Source organism: Bos taurus, chromosome 8 (genome assembly GCF_002263795.3).
Source record: "Bos taurus isolate L1 Dominette 01449 registration number 42190680 breed Hereford chromosome 8, ARS-UCD2.0, whole genome shotgun sequence".
Lineage (NCBI taxonomy): Eukaryota > Metazoa > Chordata > Mammalia > Artiodactyla > Bovidae > Bos > Bos taurus.
Window position 1 is genome coordinate 81,863,846 of NC_037335.1, and position 15,040 is coordinate 81,878,885.

The 15,040-nt window shown below is 39.5% G+C and overlaps 1 protein-coding gene across 21 annotated transcripts in view; it reads right to left on the minus strand.

The window, feature by feature from the left end:
- FANCC (FA complementation group C) overlaps window positions 1-15,040 on the minus strand; it is a 343,951-nt gene that overhangs the window by 233,917 nt on the left and 94,994 nt on the right. The window contains exon 4 of one of the 21 annotated variants that reach the window (XM_059888953.1): window positions 1,291-1,419. The exons of the other annotated variants lie outside the window; for them this stretch is intronic. The gene's annotated coding sequence lies outside the window, so the exon portion shown is untranslated. The remainder of the gene's footprint in view (window positions 1-1,290; window positions 1,420-15,040) is intronic. 21 annotated transcript variants of the gene reach the window in all.

Genomic DNA, 15,040 nt, shown 5'->3' on the forward strand with positions numbered 1-15,040 from the left:
AGGTAATGAAGATATTGGAGACCTCCTTCAAAAGGTTTCACACACTGCTACACTCAGTGCCCCCAACACTGCAGCAAACCACCACCAACCCATGCCTCTGCTGGAGACTCCTGGGCACTCATGGGCAAGTCTGGGTCAGTCTCTTGTTGGGTCACTGCTCCTTTATTTTGGGGGCTCCAAAATCACTGCAGATGGTGATTGCAGCCATGAAATTAAAAGACACTTGCTCCTTAGAAGAAAATCTATAACCAATCTACATAGCATATTAAAAAGCAGAGACATTACTTTGCCAACAAAGGTCCATCTAGTCAAAGCTATGGTTTTTCCAGTAGTCATGTATGGATGTGAGAGTTGGACTATAAAGAAAGTTGAGTACCAAAGAATTGATGCTTTTGAACTGTGGTGTTGGGGAAGCCTCTTGAGAGTCCCTTGGACTGCAAGGAGATCCATTCAGTCCATCCTAAAGGAAATCAGTCCTGAATATTCATTGGAAGGACTGATGCTGAAATTGAAACTCCAATACTTGGGCCACCTGATGCAAATAACTGACTCATTGGAAAAGACCCTGATGCTGGGAATGATTGAAAGCAGGAGGAGAAGGGGATGACAGAGGATGAGATGGCTGGATGGTAAACTGACTCAATGAACGTGAGTTTGAGCAAGCTCCGTGAGTTGTTGATGGACAGGGAAGCCTGGGGTGCTGCCGTCCATGGGATTGCAGAGTCGGACAAGACTGAGCAACTGAACTGAACTAAACTGAATATACACACTAATTAGAGAACTGAAAACTACACTTTTGATTGATATCAAATCCTTGATATTGCCCCCAGTGTAAATCCTTGGCTTTCTTAGAGTCCTGCTCAGTATATATGCCTTCACATGGATATCTCTGCCTATATTAATTTCATACAAACAACTAACAAAATATTATTTAGCATTTTTTATTTAAGAGCATAAAAGAAAGGTGGATGATCAATGACATTTCTTCAAAACTCAGGATTTTATCAAGCATTTTCCATACACACAAACCCCCCAATATGTACTAATATAGCAAAAGCAAAGGGCATAGAAAGTTAGAAGGAAATCTCCCTTTTCATTTCTTAAATATACAGAATCAAATCATGTTTTCACCTTCTCCACATACAGAGACTAAAATTAACAGTAACTGTTAGTCTCAGTTTATGTTTCCCAAAGAAAATAAAATCAGCTTCAGAAATTCTCATGTAGATTGAACTAAAGTAACAGTCCTATGAGCAGAAAGACCTGGACATCTGAATAGAAGTGACTAACCTGTGAAAGACTCCCATGTGCTTGTTCATGTCCCTGTTTTGGGTTCATCAGAGGAAAGCAGGAGGTGGGAGGGGAAGAAACAAAGTAGCAAGGGAAACCAGCCTTGGGGTCCTTCAAACATCTGAGATACTGAAAAGAGAGTCCAAATGTCTCAGGTTTGGATCAAGGGCATTTGTCCTTTCCCCCTCATTTATAAACTGGTCAAAAGCTACTTTGTTGCTTGCTAAAGCACTTTTTTATGAACTTAAATCATGATGGCACAAAGATAAACTGTCTATAAAGGTTCATACTGAAAGTTGCCAAATTGACAGGGCTCAGATTCAGAGTGTAGCAGGTGAGAGAGGTAATACTTTAGGGCTGAAAGTTCCCCATTTATGTTGGCCTCTTTAGAAAAACTTCCCATGTAGCTCAGTCAGTAAAGCATCTGCCTGCAATGTGGGAGACCTGGGTTCAATTCCTGGGTCAGGAAGTTCCTCTGGAGAAGGAAATGGCAATCTACTTCAGTATTCTTGCCTGGTGAATCCCATGGACATAGGAAACTAGCAGCCTACAGTTCATGGGATCGCAAGACTTGGACATGACTTAGTGCTATTTTTCTTTGGAAAAAAGGATATAACCAAAAATTTCATAGAAATGTTTACACGAGATATGAGGAATTCACCAAGCATAATTCATTAGATTGGAAGAAGGAAATAACAGCATCAAAACACTTAAGCACTGTTGGAAGACAGGTAACAAAAAATAAACAAATGGGAGATAGACTGGAGCAAAGTGCCCTAATCCATTAAAAATAAAAACATTTCCCTTAATTTAGTAATCAAGAAGTGTTAAGAACCTGGCAAGGGACTGCCCTAAAACAGTGGTTCTCAAATTATCTTTCAGAAAGCAAAGTAGGCTCCTAAAGTTGTGTGTTAACACCTGAGTATTGACGCAGCCCCAGCGTCAAAGAGCCACAGGCAGGGATGCACAGGATGTTGAGTGTACCACAGTGCTAGGACCAGTGACCACTAGTGACGTGAGCAACTTCAGCCTCTCGTTTAATGTTATGTGACATTATTTTCCTATCCTAAGTTACTAAGCTTCAGGGTGAAAAAATACACAATCTATAATCTAACCTGTGATATTCTGGCCCTCAATTAGTATTGCTACTGAATGACACTTTCACATCCCATATGGCGGTTCCATCTAGAGACATCCTAGAGCTTAGGTGGAAAGGAAGTGGAGGAGGGGTGTATTGGGAGATAAGGATTAGCAGATACAAACTGTTACATACAGAATGTATAAACAACAAGATCCTACCATATAGGGCAGGTAACTATATTCAGTATGCTGTGATAAACCATAATGGAATAGAATATGAAAAAGAATAAATACATACGTATGTGTACGTGTGTGTGCATGTATAACTGAATCATGTTGCTGTATACAGAAATTAACAGGACATTGTAAATCAACTATACTTGAATAAAATTGAAAAAAAAAATTTTTTTAAAGCTCAACACTAATCATTAGGTAAAGGCAAATCAAAACCACCATGAGATATTACTTTAAACCCCTTAGGCTGGCTATCATCAAAAAAAAAAAAAAAAAAAATAGCAAGTGCTGGTGAGAATGTGGAGAAACTGGAACCTCAACTGCTAGTGGAAATGCAAAACAGTATCGCTATGTAAAAATGGTATGGTGATTACTTTTAAAAAATTAAACACTGAATTACCATCTGATCCACTTCTATTACATACCCAAAATAATAGAAGTAAAGACTCAAATAGATAATTTTTTCCTCATACTCATAGCAGCATACACAATAGGCAAAAGGTATAAACGACCCAAATATTCACCAAAAGATGGATGGGTAAACTAAATATATAAATATATACAGTGAAATATCACTCAATCACAAAAAGGAAGGAGTTTCTGATATATATATGGATGAACCCTGAATCCATACAGTGTTAACATTATGTTAAGAGGAATAAGCCAAACACAAAAGGACAAAGACTATATGATTTCACTAATAGGAGATACTTACAGAGTGGTCAAACTCACAGAGACAGAAACAGAATGGTGGTTGTTGGGGGCTGAGAGAAACGGAGAAGGCAGGGATTTACTGTTTAATGGGTAAATAGCTTCAGATGGGAAGAAGAAAATACTCTAGAGATGAATGGTGGTAATAATGGCTGCCCAACAATGTGAATGTAATTCAGGGCTGCCGAACTGTACACTTTTTAAAAATGGCTAAAATGATAAATTTTATGGTTTCTATATTTTACCACAATTAAAAAAAAAAAAAAGAATAGACCAGCAGTGACTCCAGTCAAAGTTGAGGTAGGACCTGGAGTACATCTTGTGTTCCAGTCATGCCCTTCCACCAAAGCCCCCTCCCTCAGAATAATTCCATAAACACTGCTGGTTGCCCATCCAATAGCCTTAACCCATCTACTGCTTCTTTGCTAAGAGAATCAGTTTTGTCCAGAAATCTCATAGCTATTGAGTCTTGGGGAAGGCTGGGATCTTCCCAAATACCAGGGGTGAATCTTTTTTTTTTTTTTAATTGACGGATAATTGCTTTACAGAACTGTGTTGGTTTCGGCCAAACATCAACATGAATCAGCCATAGATATACATAGGTCCCCTCCCACTTGAACCTCCCTCCCACCTCCCACCCCAACCCACTTCCTATAGGTTGTTACCGAGCCCCAGTTTGAGTTCCCCGAGTCATACAGCAAATTCCCATTGGCTATCTATTTTACATATGGTAATGTAAGTTTCCATGTTACTCTCTCCACACATCCCACCTTCTCCTTCCTCCCCAACTCTCCTCCCCTATATCCATAGGTCTGTTCTCTGTCTGTGTCTCCACTGATGCCCTGAAAATAATTTCATCAGTACCATCTTTCTAGATTCCATATATATGTCTCAGTATATGATATTTGTTTTTCTTTTTTGGACATACTTAGCTATAGGTTCATCCACCTCATTAGAACTGACTCAAATGCATTCCTTTATATGACTGAGTAATATTCCACTGTATATATGTACCATAGCTTCTTTATCCATTCATCAGTCAATGGATATCTAGGTTGCTTCCATGTCCTAGTTATTGCAATTAGAGCTGTGATGAACAGTGGGATACATGTGTCTTCTTCAATTTTGATTTCCTCAGGGTACATGCCGAGTAGCAGGATTGCTGGGTCATATGGTGATTTTATTCCTAATTTTTTAAGGAGTCTCCATACTGTCTTCTGGGCTTCCCTGGTAGCTCAGCTGGCAAAGAAGCCACCTGCAATGCAGGAGACCCCAGTTCAATTCCTAGGTCAGGAAGTTCCCATGAGAAGGGACAGACTACCCATTCCAATATTCTTGGGCTTCTCTGGTGACCTAGATGGGTAAAGAATATGCCTACAATACAGGAGACCTGGGTTTGATCCCTGAGTTGGGAAGATCCCCTGGAGGAGGGCATGGCAACCCACTCCAGTATTCTTGCCTGGAGAATCCCCATGGACAGAGGAGCCTGTGGGCTACAGTCCAAGGGGTCACAAAGTCAGATGTGACTGAGCAACTAAGCACAGCATATACTGTCTTCCACAGTACTGTATCAATCTACATTCCTACCAACAGTGTAAGACAGTTCCCTTTTCTCTACACCCTCCCCAGCATTTGTTGTTTGTAGACATTTTGATGATGGCTATTCTGACTGGTGTGAGGTGATATCTCATTGTAGTTTTGATTTGTATGTCAATAATAATGAGCAATGTTTGAGCATCTTTTCATGTGTCTATTAGCTATCTGACCATGAACTCCTTACTGCCAAATTCAGACTTAAATTGAAGAAAGTAGGGAAAATCACTAGACCATTCAGGTATGACCTAAATCAAATCCCTTATGATTATACAGTGGAAATGAGAAATAGATTTAAGGGCCTAGATCTGATACATAGAGTGCCTGATGAACTATGGAATGAGGTTTGTGACATTGTACAGGAGACAGTGATCAAGACCATCCCAATGGAAAAGAAATGCAGAAAAGTAAAATGGCTGTCTGGGGAGGCCTTACAAATAGCTGTGAAAAAAAGAGAAGCAAAAAGCAAAGGAGAAAAGGGAAGATATAAACATCTGAGTGCAGAGCTCCAGAGAATAACAAGAAGAGATAAGAAAGCCTTCCTCAGAGATCAATGCAAAGAGATAGAGGAAAACAACAGAATGGCAAAGACTAGGGATCTCTTCAAGAAAATCAGAGATACCAAAGGAATATTTCATGCAAAGATGAGCTTGAAAAAGGACAGAAATGGTATGGACCTAACAGAAGCAGAAGATATTAAGAAGAGATGGCAAGAATACACAGAAGAACTGTACAAAAAAGATCTTCACGACCCAGATAATCACAATGGTGTGATCACTGACCTAGAGCCAGACATCCTGGAATGTGAAGTCCAGTGGGCCTTAGAAAGCATCACTACAAACAAAGCTAGTGGAGGTGATGGAATTCCAGTTGAGCTATTCCAAATCCTGAAAGATGATGCTGTGAAACTGCTGCACTCAATATGCCAGCAAATTTGGAAAACTCAGCAGTGGCCACAGGACTGGAAAAGGTCAGTTTTCATTCCAATCCCAAAGAAAGGCAATGCCAAAGAGTGCTCAAACTACTGCACAATTGCACTCATCTCACACGCTAGTAAAGTAATGCTTAAAATTCTCCAAGCCAGACTTCAGCAATATGTGAACCGTGAACTTCCTGATGTTCACCCTGGTTTTAGAAAAGGCAGAGGAAACAGAGATCAAATTGCCAACATCTGCTGGATCATCGAAAAAGCAAGAGAGTTTCAGAAAAACATCTATTTCTGCTTTATTGACTATGCCAAAGCCTTTGACTGTGTGGATCACAATCAACTGCGGAAAATTCTGAAAGAGATGGGAATACCAGACCACCTGACCTGCCTCTTGAGAAACCTATATGCAGGTCAGGAAGCAACAGTTAGAACTGGACATGGAACAACAGACTGGTTCCAAATAGGAAAAAGAGTTCGTCAAGGCTGTATATTGTCACCCTGTTTATTTAACTTATATGTAGAGTACATCATGAGAAACGCTGGACTGGAAGAAACACAAGCTGGAATCAAGACTGCCGGGAGAAATATCAATAACCTCAGAGATGCAGATGACACCACCCTTATGGCAGAAAGTGAAGAGGAACTCAAAAGCCTCTTGATGAAAGTGAAAGTGGAGAGTGAAAAAGTTGGCTTAAAGCTCAACATTCAGAAAACGGAGATCATGGCATCCAGTCCCACCACTTCATGGGAAATAGATGGGGAAACAGTGGAAACAGTGTCAGACTTTATTTTTCTGGGCTCCAAAATCACTACAGATGGTGACTGCAGCCATGAAATTAAAAGACGCTTACTCCTTGGAAGGAAAGTTATGACCAACCTAGATAGCATATTCAAAAGCAGAGACATTACTTGGCCAACAAAGGTCCCTCTAGTCAAGGCTATGGTTTTTCCTGTGGTCACGTATGGATGTGAGAGTTGGACTGTGAAGAGGGCTGAGCGCCAAAGAATTGATGCTTTTGAATTGTGGTGTTGGACAAGACTCTTGAGAGTCCCTTGGACTGCAAGGAGATCCAACCAAGTCCATTCTGAAGGAGATCAGCCCTGGGATTTCTTTGGAAGGAATGAGGCTGAAGCTGAAACTCCAGTACTTTGGCCACCTCATGTGAAGAGTTGACTCATTGGAAAAGACTCTGATGCTGGGAGGGATTGGGGGCAGGAGGAGAAGGGGATGACAGAGGATGAGATGGCTGGATGGCATCACTGACTCAATGGACGTGAGTCTGAGTGAACTCCGGTAGTTGGTGACGGACAGGGAGGCCTGGCGTGCTGTGATTCATGGGGTCGCAAGGAGTCGGACACGACTGAGCGACTGATCTGATCTGATTAGCCATCTGTATGTCTTCTTTGGAGAAATGTCTGTTTAGGTCTTTTTCTCACTTTTTGATTGAGTTGTTTGTTTTTCCAGTATTTACTTACATGAGCTGGTTGTATATTTAAGAAATTAATCCTTTGTCAGTTGTTTCATTTGCTATTATTTTCTCACCAGGGGTGAATCTTGATTAATGAGACCAGTGGATCTCAACATTTTGTTCTCAGACTCCCCTTTACAGTGATACACATCACTGAGGGCATTACTGACAACTTCTATTTATGTGAGTTATATATATCAATATTTACCACATTACAAATTAAAACTAAGAAAAATTTAAAACCCAAGAATATATTCCACTAGCTGGAATACATTCCAGAGCAATGACATCACCATAAATCAAGAACTCTTAACAACTCTACTGTAGACTAGTGAGAAAATCAGAGTAAGAAACACAAATGATGTTTTAGCACCACTATGAAAACGGTTTTGCCCTCATCAGTCTTCTGAAAGTTCTCAGAGATACCCAACATCACATTTTCAGAATGGCTGGTGTATTCCAGTCATGGTATTTCCATTTGGCTTTCAACTAACTATAGGAATGGGCAATGTTATACAACTCTGGACAATAAGAACTGAGCTTCCACTGGAGAATATTAGTGGATAAATTTACTTTTCCCCTGTATTATACACTGCAGTCTTCTTGTTACCCAGGGATTCAAGGAGTAAGTAATCTAACATGCTGCAAACAGCAAAGCAGAAAGGTGCACCTGGGTCCCCTCACTAGCACAGCTAAGGGAATGAAGCAGCCAACCTTGGAATTTTCCTTTTGGTTTAAGCCACCTTTTATTGGGTTTTCTTACAGTCAACTGTGTCCTCACTGGCACATCTCCTCAGAACCTAGTTTGCTGAACACATTCTGAAAACCAAGGCTATGTATGTAGCTGGCACACAGTAGAAGTTCAATAAATATTTGCTGAATAAATAAGTAAACAAATAAATCCACTAAGGCTGCTGTAGAGGAGAGACTCAGATAAAATGCTGGCTTTGGGGCCGACAGAAAGACATGCAGTTCCCATACTGTCAACATTTAAAACGAAGTTCACTATAAATCTCATAGTATCAAAAATGGCTGTGTATTATATACCTGTCAGGGTGGCCAAAAGGTTCTGAAATTACTTTCATTTGGTCTGCACAATCTCCAAGTATGAGAGGTAAGTCTACATTTGCCAAATATAGACCATAACCTACTCAGTGGCAACCTGATAAAAAGCACTGTTTTGGGTTTTTTTCCCCCCATTTTCCCTGAGTTTGAATCAACTGAAGTCACTTCTCCCATGAAATAAGCACTACACAGAGATTTACGGACAGAAGGCTAGAAAACACAGTGTTTATGGAAGAAGGAAAAGAGACAAATATCTAGCCTCCAGTCAATGTCATTAACTAGGGGTACAATGGCCTTATCAGAAACTACCTAAAACCTCCATTAAATATAATCAAATATAAAGTTAAGAAATTTATGCTCAACTATGCTTAAATTTGACAATATCCTTCCTCTTCCTTACTGAAACCCTGATACCAGTATTCTCAATTTACTTTTTAATGTTTCTTTGCTTCATTACTTTAAACAGGATTGATAAATTTGTCCATGTATTTGTAGCTTTCTTTAAAAAATTTCACAATAAAATATTCTTGCTCCCATAAAGTGCTTATGAAAGAAACAAATGATACACATTTTCCTGTTAAAACAATGAGGTTTTAAGAAAAATTCCACTAGGAGGAGCTGGCTTTTTCTCTGTTGAGTCAGGAGTGTTTTGTCTCTGAGACACTCTAATCAAAAACACAGACCTGAAATTTGCAGATAATTTCAAACAAACCCCAATCATAAACAAAACCTGGACCAAAGAAATCAGAGGAGGCAACTGCAATCCAGGTGCAGAGTATACATACTCTTCACTCAGTTTTGCAAAGAATTAAGGAAATTTAACCTAGCAGATAACTTTCTGGGGGGTTACTGAGCTCCATTCTCCCATCCATGCCCCAAGCCACGTGGGAAAACGAGCTGCTCTCTGGATCTGGCCTCCAAACAGAAACATCCCTTTAGGACTGCTTGCCTTTGAAGCTGCTCAGATAGAAACTCCTGACCTTGTTTTCCATCAGAGCAGCAAGGACCTATCACTGAGACTTGAGAAATATCAGTCTTCCCACATACATTCTGTTAGAAATAGTGGTGACTTACTTTCATTGCATTCTTGTCCTCAATTCACTTAACTGACAGACAGTAAGACTGTGAGCTTTCAGTGAGATTGGAAGAAAAATGGGCTGAGAAGCACATTCGATATTAAAATATTAGAAATCTTCTCGCCTTTGTCATTAGTAACTTGGCTCCAAGTTATTTCTGCCTCTTTCCATCCTTGGTTCTACTCATAATTTATTACTAAATAAACAAAAACAAAAAATCCCACATATTTATTGGAAAACTACCACATGACAGGAACTCTAAAACACTGCAAATAAAAAAATGGCAGCATTCCCATTTCCTCTCAAGCAACCCATAGCTAATGAGGAAATCATGAACTGCAAACAGATAAAACATAATTCTTTCTGGGAAGGGCTGGGAGAGAAGAAAACATGGAATGCTGCAGACAGCATCAAAAAGGGGCACCCCAGCCGGCCAGGAACAGCACTCACTCACTCTCTCATTCACACATATTATTTACATTTTCACTTCTGTTCGGGTTTCAGCATCTAAAAGCAGTGCTACTTGGCACCAAGACAAACACAACTGCAGGCTCTGACGTCTTAAGACACTATTTAGTTAGAACTGTGGGTGTTTGGAAACAATTGAATTCTTAAAATTACCATCAAAATAAAAAATAAAAAGTGAAATCCTTGTAGAGAACCATGGCATCCTAATAAATCCCACCTGCTTAATCCCACTCATCTTTTTGGGGCTGCAAGCCTCTGAAGGAGGAGTTTAAATGATTGTATGCTGTGGGTCACTGAACTCAAACAGAAAAGCATTTTTGTGGTTAGCTTTTAGTACTATGTAAAACCAAATATCTCACTTTGTTTCCTTTAAACCCTCAGCCCATGTGACCTCCAGTTAAGATGGCAAGTAAATTCACTCCTTGATAGATCCCCTCTCCTCCAAACACAGCAAAGAGGGAGGAAACAAGAAGAGAAAACCAAAAGGATGCAAGCAAGTTCAAAAACAATAGAAAAATTTCTGTCTAATAGGTATGAGGCAGAAACAGAGTGGAGTAAATCCTCAGGGTTAAAGCCTTTAGCCTCCTAAGCTCAGGATCCAAAAACAAGCACTGTAACTGGAAGCATGAAACCTACAAAAGTTGGTGGTAGTTCAGTTGCTCAGTTGAGTACTACTCTGTGATCCCGTGGACTGCAGCATGCCAGGCTTCCTCGTCCTTCACTATCTCCCGGAGTTTGCTCAAACTAAGCATAACCCACAAAGGACAGAGTCAGACCTAGCATTCTACTTGAGGCAGGGTTGGAGGTGAAACTGGAGGAGGGCTCCTGATTCCTGAAAGAAGACTGGTTATCTCATACGGAGCTGTGGCCTAGAGAGGAAGGAGAACACAGACCAGCCAGAGATGAGGAATTCAATGAAGCAGCCTGTGATTGCCCAAGTAACTGAAACACCACAGCAATTCTGGACTAGGGCTCCATGAAAGCCCCAGAGACAAATATAAATTGCTTTAAACAAGGAAGACTAAGCAGAGAGGGAGAAAGAGAGGCAGAAAATGAATCAATGAAAGCAATTAAAAAATATGCTGCATTCAAAACATGCCATTCAACCAAAGTTCTAAAGTACATGAGGAAATCTAATCCCAATAAAGGCAACTAACAAAATCAGCCATCAAACCACTAATTCATTTCAGATGAAATGAATATTATAAAATAGTCCAACAAAATAAGTATATTTAACTGAATTAAAGACTTAAATTTAAGACCTGAAACCATAAAACTCTTAGAAGAAAGCAAGCAGTAAGCTCTTTGACATCGGTTTCTAGGAATTTTTTTTTGATCTGTCTCCTCAGGCAAGGGCAACAAAAGCAAAAATAAACAAATGAGACCACATCAAACTAAAAAGCTTTTACACAGCAAAGGAAACTATCAACGAAACAAAAAGGCAACCAACTGAATGGGAGGAGACATTTGCAAATGATATACCCAATAAGGGGTTAATAACTAAAACATATAAGAAACTCATACAGCTCAATATATTTTTAAAAATTCAATTAAAAAAATAAAGGACGTGAAGACATTTTTCCAGAGAAGACATAGAGACAGTCAACAGGCACATGAAAATATACTCAATATCATTCATCATCAGAGAAATGCAAATCAAAACCTGTCAGAATGATTATCATTCAAAAGATAACAAAGAATAAATATTAGTGAGGATGTGGAGAAAAAGGAACCCTAGTACAGAGCTGGTGGGAATATAAATTGGTACAGCCACTATGGAAAATAGTATGGAAGTTTCTCAAAAAATTAAAAATAAAACTACCATATGGCCCAGCAATAACAATTCTGGGTATTTATCCAAAAAAACCCCCACTAATTCAACAAGATATATGCAAACCAGAGTTCACTGCAGCATTATTTACAATAGTTGAATATGGAAGCAACCCAGAAGTCCATTAATACATAAATGAGTAAAGATGTGAGACACGTACAAACAGACACATACACACAACGGAGAAGCACAGATGCAGACACATGCACAATGTAGTATTACTCAGCCATAAAAGTGTATGAAGCCTTGCCATTTGAAACAACATGGGTGGATCTCTTCATAGAAGATATTATGCTAAATGAAATCAGTTAGATAGAAAAAGACAAATAACCATAAAATTTCATTTATATGTGGAGTCTTAAAAGGTCCGTATAGCCAAAGTTATGGTTTTTCCAATAGTCATGTAAGGATGTGAGCTGGACCATAAAGAAGGCTGAGCACCGAAGAATTAATGCTTTTGAACTGTGGTGCTGGGAAAGACTCTTGAGAGTCCCTTGGACTTCAAGATCAAACCAGTTCAATCCTAAAGGAAATCAATCCTGAATATTCATTGGAAGGACCGACGCTGAAGCTGAAGCTCCAATACTTTGGCCACCTGATATGAAGAGTGGACTCATTGAAAAAGATCCTGATGCTGGGAAAGGTTGAGGCAAGAGGAGAAGGGGGCGACAGAGATTGAGACGGTTGGATGGCATCACTGACTGAATGGACATGAGTCTGAGCAAACTCAGAGAGATAGTGAAGAATAGGGAAGCCTGGTATGCTGCAGTTCAGGGGCTGCAAAGAGTAAGACACGACTAAGTAACTGAACAACAACAACAAAAACACCACAAATGAACAAATAGAACAAAACAGAAAAAGACTCATAGAAACACAGGAAAAAACTAGTAGTTGCCAGAGGAGAGGTGAGTAAGTAGAAATGGCAAAATAGGTAAAGGGGATTAAGAGGAACTACCAACTTCCATTTATAAAATAAATAAGTCATGGGAATATAATACACAGCAAGGTGAGTATAGTCAGTAATACTGTAATAATTCTGTATGGTAAGAGATGGTAACTAGACTTACTGTGGTCATTATTTTGTAATGTACAAAAATATCAAATCGCTATGTTACACACCTGAAACTAATACAACATTGTAAGTAAATTATAGTTCAATTCAAAATCAAAGTAATTGTATTTAAGATGTTAAAAACTTAATTAAAAATAAGAAATTATAAAGCACAAACTCTGAGTTAAAACAATAGATGATTAAAAAAGAATCAATTGAAAATTATATAAGTGAAGAATACAGTCATTAAAATTAAAAACGCAGTACACAAGATCCTTTAGGCAAAACTAAAGAGCTAGAAAATTTGAAGACAATACTATGAAATTCACTCAGAATGCAGCCCAGAAAGAAAATCAAAAATTATGAGAGAGAAGTTAGGAAACATAAAGGTTAGTTTAACAAACATCTAGAAAGTGTCACAGCAAAACAGAAAAAAAGAAAAAGTAAAGAGAATGGAAGAGAAACAATACTTAAAGAGATAAAAGCAAGAAATATTCAAGAAATACATGAGTTCTTAGATTAACAGTACATTCTAAATACTGAAAAAGACAATTTAAAAATTATAGATATATAAGGAGCTCAGCTCTGTCCTCTGTGATGACCTAGAAGGGTGGGATGGAGGGGGGCCTATGGAGGAGGGGATATATGTATACTAATAGTTGATTCAGATGTGGTACAGCAGAAACTAACATGACATTGTAAAACAATTATACTCCAACTTAAATAATAATCAGGTAAATAAATCAATTTTTAAAACCCACACAGACTAAAATATTAATTGTAAAAAGAAAATCTCAAAAGCTACCAGAAAGCACCCTGAACATCACTGGATCTGCTGGACTGCAAGGCTCAAGAGACAAGCCGCTAGAGCTGCAGCTGAGACGATGGGGAATTAAGCATCTCAGAGCAGCACGCTCATGCTGAGGCAAAAGTCCCATGAACATTTTGCCGCTTTCTTAACAGTTTGTGGATACAAAGTGAGGTGACTGTCTTTCATTTTAGAAACAAAAAGCCTCCTGAAAAAGCAGAACCTTAAATGTTTCTAAAAACTTCTAGCAACAAGAGATTTGTCCACCCTGGAATGACATGTAGTCTGGATTTAAATTTCTCTTTCTTGCCCACCATGTTTCTGCCAGCAGCCCCTAACATGGACTTTTTGGATGTCTTGTTCGTCATGGTATCACAACCAACTTCAGACCAATGGACTCATTACACATACAGCAAAAGAACTGAGACAAGGAGCTGATGCCAACAGGGTTCAATGTCAGCTCTAGTTATCATCAGCTGCTGTCTGAACTTGATGTTTTTCGTCTTTGTTCCTTCACCACTTATAAATTTCTTTACAACATATTATTTCATTCCATTGCGTCTTGTCTGGAAGCATAAAGAAACAAGAATGAAAGCCTGAGTTATCTGGAAAGGATAACAGATGTTATCTGGAGGGTGATATCTTCATTTAACAGACGTTATCTGAAGTTATCGGGAGGACCACAGACGATTTCCAATAGAACAACTGGTCTCAGAAAACTGGTAATATATAACACACATCATAATTGTTTAGATAAAGACTAGACTAATCACTTTGCCTACAAAGGTTAGTATAGTCAAAGCTATGGTGTTTCCAGTAGTCCTGTATGGATGTGAGAGCAGGATAATAAAAAAGGCTAAGTGCAAAGAACTGATGCCTTCAAACTGTGGTGCTGGAGAAGACTCTTGAATGTCCATTGGACTGCAAGGAGATCCAACTGCTGCTAAGTCGCTTCAGTCATGTCCGACTCTGTGCGACCCCAGAGATGACAGCCCACCAGGCTCCCCCGTCCCTGGGATTCTCCAGGCAAGAACACTGGAGTGGGTTGCCATTTCCTTCTCCAATGCATGAAAGTGAAAAGTGAACGTGAAGTCGCTCAGTCGTGTCCGACTCTTAGCGACCCCATGGACTGCAGCCTACCAGGCTCCTCCATCCATGGGATTTTCCAGGCAAGAGTACTGGAGTGGGGTGCCACTGCATCCAACGAGTCAGTCCTAAAGGAAATCAACCCTGAATTTTCATTGGAAGGACTGATGCTGAAGCTAAAGCTCCAGTACTTTGGCCACCTGATGCAAAGAGCTTACTCACTGGAAAAAGACCCTGATGCTAGGAAAGACTGAAGGCAGGAGGAGAAAGGGACGACAGAGGATGAGATGGTTGGATGGCATCACCGACTCAACGGACATGAGTTTGAGAAAACTCCAGGAGATGGTGAA